Source organism: Leuciscus leuciscus (genome assembly GCF_965113295.1).
Source record: "Leuciscus leuciscus genome assembly, chromosome: 5".
Taxonomy (NCBI): domain Eukaryota; kingdom Metazoa; phylum Chordata; class Actinopteri; order Cypriniformes; family Leuciscidae; genus Leuciscus; species Leuciscus leuciscus.
Window position 1 is genome coordinate 23,298,594 of NC_138729.1, and position 9,893 is coordinate 23,308,486.

Sequence of the window (9,893 nt, forward strand, 5' to 3'; positions counted from 1 at the left end):
TGCACTAATAATGCTAATGATTTTGAAAGTGTGATGACAACATCATGACAACAGAGTGCAGAATAATTAGATTTTTGCCAGTTACTTTTCAATTTAGTATAGGAGAAAAGGTTACGTATGTAACCCAGTTCCCTGAGAAGGGCAATGAGACGCTGCGTCATGGTCTTTACACTATGGGAAGACTCCACGTGAACCGGTGGCGGTGTCTAAAACGCATGTGAATACACGCCAATTTTGATTGGCTACGGCAGACAGATGACGTCACAGGCGCTCCGACAAGAGTCTGAATCACACGTCATCAGCTCCAGATTGTCTGAAGTATGGCAACAAGACATAACGTCTCCTTCTCAGGGAGCCGAGTTTCATGAGTAACCTAAGACATTCCCATCTGAAGTGGAACTTCAATGCTGCGTCATGGTGTTGAATGTTAAATCCCACGGTGGCATACTGAACAAATGCCTGCTCACTGTGCTGTGAAATTAAGTGTGAAATTAAAGTAGGCCTACTGCTAATCCAACCATATCCCTCGGCCAAAGCTCTAATGGGCAACGTAAACCGACTGGAGCATATAATTAAGCGGCCCGTCTTTAAGGACTAGAAGAGACATCAGGAGAGAGCAGTGCTTTCTCTCAATTGTCTCCTCAAGTGCCTCAAGGAGAAATATCAAATACCTTCAGGAGATCTGTCCGCGAATGGCGACAATGTCCACTTTTTTAATGGTCTGTCATTCCATTACTCCTCACAAACAGTTACAAACGTGTTAAAATAGTTCCACCATTATGTCCACACTATCACCTCCAGAGATAGCCGGTGAGAGTCGTCTCACAGACGGTGAAGCGTTTATGACCCGCGAGGAACATCTCCTTTACAGAGAGCCGAGTGGCAGTGAAGCTTCTTGACTGTGAAACGATCACAGTGAACACAGCCAGCTCCCTCAAGAGCTGACCACGCATGCTCCGCTCCAAGACAGATGACGCACATTTTGTTTGTATCATTGCTCGTAATTCAACACAGAACAGGGCGAGATACATTTTCTAAACCCACACTTTCTTTCCATACTGCTTGATTTCTTTACAAACCCACATTTCACATGCACAAACTTCAAACAAAGCGGCTTCCTGAAGACCAAAGAGCTGATGACGTGTTCTTCAGGTGCCCTTTTATAGCCTGTCTTGGCGTGTATTCACACCTGCTTCAGACACAAGTTCACAGAGTTTTCCCACAGCGTCACCAACATGATGCAGCGTCAAACTAATTAATGGCAATGTATTTAATGAATTTAGTCATTCCAAAGCAAATGCACACACTAAAACATGCTGTTTTATATATATATATATATATATATAGAGAGAGAGAGAGAGAGAGAGAGAGAGAGACAGAGAGAGATGTACTACTGTAGCTTATACAGCCAGTAAACATCAATGCTAAATCATAGCATTTTCAGTTCTTTTCATGTTAAGCAAAACTAACATTTTGGTCTTCACTATATGAGTTATAGTGGTTTTGTCCAACTGACCACAAGACTTTAAGGAAATGTTCAGTACATCATAAACATTTTTCATCCTTCTGTTATGCTGCTGGATTAGATGTGATCCAGACAGCTGTAGCAGAAGTGATTCTCTGTTCTGTTCTGATCAATACATGTTGCCATCTTAGTTCAGGAAGAACATGTTTGAGGGCCTAAAAACATCTTGCATTATAGTTAATTCATGTGGTTCACACTCCTTACACAGTGCATCATCATCAGAAACATTTTTAAGTGAGGCATAACATCCTTGCATGAACTCAATTTAAAAACTACTTTTGAATCCAAAAATCCATTAAAATCACCATAACAGAACAGATAAACAGCCATGAAAAGAGTTGAACAGTTTGAATTGGCAAAGAAAGCTGAAGTCCACTCCTGTACCAATGGAGCAGCTTGATAAGAAAAAGTTCCATATTCAAACTAAAATTGGAGAAGCCTTCATCAGCAATGCGAGATAGAGATGCACTTCACTGTGGACTGCTTCTTTCTCAAGCTCTGTGTGGGTTCCATATTGCTCCAGGAACCTCATGACCAATACAAACCATATCCATTTTGAATGAGGATGTAAGAATCCCGTTGAGAAAAACAAATGTAAAAATGTCTCTCTAATGGTGATGGTGTGGGTGAAATTCAATATCCAAGCCCTCCATAAATGCTGTTTGAATGGGGGTGTTCAGAAGAACCTGCGTGATATTGATTTGGACTGTTAAACAAGTTAGTGTGAATTGTATTGAAGCAGGGTGCATTTAGGTCACCTTTAGTGCCCCTCAATATGTGTGAATGTTAGCCTAATGACGCTTTGTGCTTTCCTTCCTGCTTTATTGTAAAGCGAGTGCTTTATTGTATTTCTTTTACAGTTTTTTTCGATTGTGGGCACAACTGGAGTCACATGTGCAAAACTCTAACTACAGTCTGCACAGCAGCAGTTCATGTGGACCAAACTCTAGTTCGTTTTTCTATGGAAGTAGAATAATGTCAAATGTTTTTGAAATAAAAAGCCTGTTGAATTGCACTACTTGAAAAAAAATAGGCATTGCATTAACCATGCTTGCATTTTAATGCATTGTATTTTTAGTGCTTACATTTTATGGGCTGAAATTCAACATGGTTGAATATTTAAGCTGTGAATATTTCAATTAAAAACATTTCAAACACCTTTTCATTATTAAAAATTCAATAATCCATATTCACCTTTCATATTTCACTTCCAAAATATTCAAACTGTTTAAAAATACAACCAATAATATTCAACAGGCAATTTTCGGTCCATTTTATTTCGCTTTGCAAATTCGCTTCCACAAATTCAGTGGTTCAAATTCGACAGTAAATTCAACATTGACGTCCAGGAACTGCAGGAAAAGCAGTAGATTGCCGAGCATACTCTCCATCTGCTGTTAGTCGACCTCACCATCAGATGGTGCAAAAGCGCGTGTTGAAGACCAGCAACAGTTAGAACAAGTCATTCATTCATAAAACTCATTTACAGCAATGTAAGTGTATTTGTGATTATTATGACGGCTGTTTTATGTTAAATTCAGTGTCTTCACGGTTACTTTTCCTGTGTAGCCTACATGCATCTTTCTCTACCGTGAACGAGATTATAATGTTATTCCCCGATGCGGATGTACAGATCCAATGTTACATTTTTGAGGTTAACATTTCTCTATCTTGGTTGTTTAGTTGCCTTAACTTTATATTGTGGCGATGTGCTGGATGCAGGCTATTAGGGTTTCCCTCAATACTTAAGGATTCCCCTGCTGGACATATACAACGCTTAACGTAGCTTAATGGACTACAGTGATGTAAAAGACCAAACGCGCAGGCAAGCAGATGGACTCAGAATAACGCGCAAAGCTTAATGCTGAGCGTTTCCCAGTGATAGATTGGCATACAGATGGCTTGATGTTGGACATTCGCACATTTAGGGACCATCTCTAAAGTGTATACGACTTTGGTATACACGTTTCTAACTCCGATAGCATTTACATTTACATTTACATTTAGTCATTTAGCAGACGCCTTTGTCCAAAGCGACTTACAAATTAGGAGTAAATTCAGCGAGTCATCATAAAGAGGCAAAAGCAACAACAACGCAAGAAGTGCTCAAAATACGAAGTTCAGGTATTATTCAGAGTAGCATAAGCCTGATAAGTGATGTTTCAAAGGGAAAGAAAACTTTTTTTTTTTTTTTTCTTCTATAAGGTTAAGTGCTCACGGAAGAGATTGGTCTTCAGCTGTCTTTTGAATGTTGTCAGGGATTCTGCATTCCGGATGAGGGTGGGGAGAGCGTTCCACCAGCATGGAACTGTGAATGAGAATGTTCTGGAAAGTGATTTTGTGGCTTTCTGTGATGGAACCACGAGACGTCGCTCGTTGACCGATCGTAGGTGTCTGGTAGGGATGTAGACTCGTAGGAGTGAGTGAAAGTAGGAGGGAGCTGAGCCTGTGATAGTTCTGTAAGCAAGCGTCAGTGCCTTGAACTTGATGCGAGAGGTAGCCAGTGCAGAGAGATGAACAGAGGAGTGACGTGGGCCCTCTTGGGCTCGTTGAAGACAAGACGAGCTGCAGCATTCTGGATCATCTGTAGGGGTTTGGTTGCACATGCTGGAAGTCCAGCCAGAAGAGCATTGCAGTAGTCAAGCCTAGAGATGACCAGGGCCTGGACGATAAGTTGTGTTGCATGCTCAGTTAGGAAAGGCCTGATCTTCCTGATGTTGTGCAGTGCAAACCTGCATGATCGAGCTGTCTTTGAAATGTGATCTGTGATGGTCAGCTGGTCATCAAACGTTACTCCAAGATTTCTGACCGATCTTGATGGGGTGATTAATGATGACTCTAGCTGGATGGTGAAGTCGTGCTGTAGAGATGGATTGGCAGGGAGGACGAGAAGCTCAGTCTTTGCCAGGTTGAGCTGCAGGTGATGTTCCTTCATCCATGTGGAGATGTCCTCCAGACAGCTTGAGACCCGTGCAGCTACTGTGGGATCATCTGGTTGAAAGGAGAGGAAGAGCTGCGTGTCATCAGCATAGCAGTGGTAGGAAAAACCGTGTGCCTGTATGATGTGTCCCAGTGATGTGGTGTAGATGGAGAAGAGGAGGGGACCAAGAACTGAACCCTGGGGAACACCTGTGGTCAGCTGATGTGCTCTGGATACCTCACCTCTCCATGCGACCTTGAAGGACCTACCTGTGAGATAGGACTCAAACCAGTGGAGTGAAGTTCCTGTGATGCCCAGTGATGAGAGGGTGGACATAAGGATCTGATGATTCACCGTGTCGAAGGCAGCAGACAGATCCAGGAGAATGAGGACTGAAGATTTGGAAGCAGCTTTTGCGATCCGTAGGGCTTCTGTGACTGACAGTAATGCAGTCTCAGTTGAATGTCCTTTCTTGAAGCCAGATTGGTTGACATCCAGCTGGTTGTTTAGAGACAAGAAGGATGTTAGTTGGTTGAAGACAGCTCTTTCAAGTGTCTTCGCAATGAATGGTAGGAGAGAGATAGGTCTGTAATTCTCTACAAATGATGTGTTTAGCGTTGTTTTTTTCAGCAGTGGAGTAACCCGAGCCTGCTTGAATGCTGTAGGGAAGGTGCCAGTATGGAGGGATGAGTTGATGATGTGTGTGAGTGATGGTAGAAGTGTGGGAGAGATGGCTTGTAGAAGGTGTGAGGGGATGGGGTCAAGCGGGCAGGTGGTAGGGTGACTGGAGAGGAGAAGTGTAGATACTTCTTCCTCGGTTAGCGAAGAAAAGGAGGACAGAGGGGTATTGGCTGTGGAAGGGGTCGGTCTGGGTTCCTGTGAATTTGTATTTGAATAGAACGACTTACAGTCATAAAACCAACTGTAAAGTGTTCATTTAGTGTCAGGCATAATGCGCACCCTTTGGATTTTTGATATTTATTCAAATAAATTTAAGTTTGCTATTGAAGTTAGAAACGTGTATGCCAATGTTGTATGCAACTTTAGAGACGGTCCCTAAATGTGCTAATGTCCAATATCAAGCCAATTTTTACATTTAGTCATTTAGCAGACGCTTTTATTGTAATATTTATATATATATATATTGTAATCGCTTTTATATGTAAGCGATTTACAGTTAAACTAACAATAGGAGGACAATATGCAAGTGCTGTGACAGTTTAAGCTAATGCAATACACGTATGCATACTATATATATATATATATATATATATATATATATATATATATATATGTATGTGTTGATTTTATGCCAGTATATCACGAAACGCTGGCAAGTTCATATTCTGAGTCCATCTTCTTGCCTGTTGCCTATATAATAGCCTACAGCCTACTTCCCTAATAAGGTGCAAGATCTTTCATATCACTATCAACGGAAGGGAAATCCTTGAGTATGAGGTATTGAGGGAAACCGATTATAATCCTGTTCATGGTAGAGAAAGCTGATGACATGTAGAATACACAGGGAAAGTAACAATGAAGTTATTGAATGAAACATAAACACAGCTTATTGCGTGCTTATCATCTTTTCCGCATATACTGACACAGATAATCATTTTCATTTTATGAATGAATGTCTTCGTCAGCAACAAGCGCTTTTGCACCATCTGATGGTGAGGTCGACTAACAGCAGATGGAGAGTATGCTCGGTAATCTACTGCTTTTCCTGCAGTTCCTGGACGTCAATGTTGAATTTACTGTCGAATTTGAACCACTGAATTTGTGGAAGCGAATTTGCAAAGCGAAATAAAATGGACCGAAAATTGCCTGTTGAATATTATTGGTTGTATTTTTAAACAGTTTGAATATTTAGGAAGTGAAATATGAAAGGTGAATATGGATTATGGAATTTTAAATAATGAAAAGGTGTTTGAAATGTTTTTAATTGAAATATTCACAGCTTAAATATTCAACCATGTTGAATTTCAGCCCATAAAAATGTAAGCACTAAAAATACAATGCATTAAAATGCAAGCATGGTTAATGCAATGCCTTTTTTTTTTTCAAGTAGTGCAATTCAACAGGCTTTTTATTTCAAAAACATTTGACATTATTCTACTTCCATATTTTTCATTGCTTGAACACAGTTTTCAAAACTCTACACACTTATCTCATGACTTTAACCACAACCTGCACAACACTGTGGATTTACAGCACATTGTTCAAATGCTAACACACTGCTGTCAAAACTGTGAACCACACATTCAAAACAGAATAGATTTCAGCCTTGTGCCTTTCAAACACTGCTGACTGCAATTTCAGCTGAAAGGCTTGTTTTAGACTTGTTAGTGAACACACACGCATATATAGATAGATAGATAGATAGATAGATATTTAGATAGATATTTAGATAGATATTTAGATATAGGCTATAGGTAGAGCTCAGAAAGACTAATTTTGGAAATGGAACAAGGAAGACGGGTTGGTGGAGGGAGAAGGGTGGCAGGGAGAGGGCGGATGCGTGCCGGATGTGAGGACACGACTGCCAGGGATGGATAAGGCACTCCAGAAGGTTCTTCCACAGGTGCATGGCAAGAGAGAACATTAGATGTGATGTTGATGAAAACCTGTGGCCTGATGCTAGAGAGAGGCAGGATTAGCCCCTCAATTATTTGTTCGAATTACAGTATGTGGGTAATTCTTCAACTATGGTACTCTTTGAGCTAGACAGTTTCAGAAAATAAAAACATTTCTACAAACAGTTTTTTAGTATCAGTTGGTTTCTCAATCTGTCTAGAAACCTTCCCTTAAGTTGGCTGTGATGATTTGTATTGAATAATATATATATATTGCCATTTTTATCTGACAGTCCAAGAAAACCGTCATTTCCATCACATAGCAAAACATGCGTTTTGAAGAGAAAATAATTAAATATCTTCTGTTATAAATATATTTGATTAAATAGCACACACATCTCTGATCAAATTTGTAATTTATTTATTTTTCAGAAATGTAACTGTAAAGATTTTACAATGTTTACACTAAAAAACACCTAAAACTAGATCACTGGAACATTTCATTTACTTATCATAGCTCAAAATCATGTATTTCTCAAAGTGTATACACATATCTTACCCATAACTGCACAATTATCAACACCACTGAATATAGTTGTTTTGATTGTATGTTTTTTATATGTTTTACTTTAAAATATGTGTTGTGGTGGAAATGACATGGCGTGGCGGAAAAGACAGTGTGTGGCGGAAATGACATAGATAGGCAACTTCCAATTAAAAACTATTTTTCTACTGCTCTATGTGGTGACCCAGAGCAAATCAATAAGCAACAGCATTAGTGAACAAAAACATATCAATATTTTTAAATGAAAAACAATCCAAAAAATGAAAAAAACATGAATATGTGTTAAAAATCAGCAAATCATTTCTTCACTGCTTTCTACATGCTGAACTAGGACAAACTAGTACAAACTAGAGCAAACCCTTTATGTCATCATTGCCTTAATATAACCTTAATATAACCAGTTGAATATAAATGTTGAATTACAGATAAAATAGGCAATATTTAAGTGGATCTGATTTTATTCTTTCTCTATATGATCTTGACCTCTGTGCTGTGGTATTGCTTGCCATCTTAAAGAAAGAGCCAAGACATCATGTCAAACTTACTTATCTATTGTTCTCTTATTTACCAACAATATTGTAACAATAATAAATAATAAAATATTTCCTTACTACCTTAACTTAACCTTTTCATGCATGAATTATGATAACCTCAGTCAGGATTTTTTTCCTATGTGTTTTTATTGCTCTTAGGGCATGAAAAACAAGATTTGAATTGTTTTTTTGTTTTTTGTTTTTTTACGCATTTTTCAAAGAGATTTTCAGATGTCCACTTGAGCTGACAGCATGCGTTTATAGTTTAAACTGAAGAGATACTGTATTAAACATACCGTAATACAATAATCAAATTTGGGGGGGGGAATCAAAACACAACGGCTTGCCACTTGGTTGCAATGTATAGGATGATGCACCAGGGTCCAATAGTATTATAGCCCAAATAATTTGCTGTTTAGCACGAACAATGTCATTTCCACCACAACCTGTCTTTACCACCACAATGAACACCGTGGTGGAAATTACATTTCCCCCTTTTCTCTCTAAAATATCATGCTATGTTAGCCTGCTAATTATAGTTTTAGAGTTAGCATTAAATATACACAAATTACACATTATTAAATTAAATGTATCCAGTTATTTGTACGTCCATGTGAAAGATGAGCCGTTTGGAAATGACGACTAATAAACATACTCTCAGTTTTATATTTACCTTGATTTTTCTTCTTTTCATTACCCCCTAAAGAGGTCACCCTTTCACCCAGCCTTGTGTTCCATTGTGGAGTTTCTGTTGCTATGGTTACTAAGTATACAACCCTAAAACAATGATCCCAGGATTCTATTTTGTACAGTGTGGTGGAAATGACAGTGAACCCAAGGGACAAGGGTTCTACTTAATGAAAAATATAGGAAAATGTAAATAAATATTGCAATATATAATATGTATAATTTAATTAGACATTATTTTATCATTTGTACTTGAAATCTACATTATTTAAATATTTAATTTAGAATTAAGCGAGGTTGAAGGTACAAAGTCTGACTTAGGGACAGAGGGAAAACAGTAAAAACCATGCATAAAAGGCCTCATATTATATACTAACAAGAATGATTGAGTTTTTTAGAGTTTATTATTTCGTCCAAGGACAAGAAAAGTATACAAAGAATCACCCATGTACTTTTAGTTTCTACCTTTTTTTTTCTCATTACTGTAATTCCGTAAATTACTACAGACTATTGAAGCAAACTGCTCATTTTCATTTACCTTAAAGAATTATGTTCTAAAATTTTAAATAAATCATGTGAAAGAATGTCACTTTCTTTGAAGAAAATATAACTTTGTATGAAGTCACTGAAATTGTTCAAACTGTAAAGATGAAAAGTTAGAATGTTCTGTATTGGTGTTTGATGCTAGTGTTTTTCCTCTCAGTGTGTTCTGAGTGACAGTGTGTGTTATCTCAGTGAGGGTTGTGTGTAGTGTTTGGCTGCACTGAGCTGTTTTGAGCCATGTGTTAAGAGTTGTGTTGCTTGGAGTGAGTTTTGCAGGTGATGTGAACTGTTTAGCTCAGGTGACTGTTGGTAGTGCAGACTGTAGTTAGAGTTTTGCACATGTAGCTCCAGTTGTGCTCACTGTCGTTTAGCAATCGAAAAAAACTGTAATTGCTAAAATGTATAAATAGAAGCTAAAAAACCCATCTACGCAAATGAGATTTTAATTTAAAGTGTGCGTCTTATCTGAAACCTGACAAGCATATAAATTCCTCTGATAATTCCAGAGGGCCTACTATAACTTATATTTCACAAACACGATTTT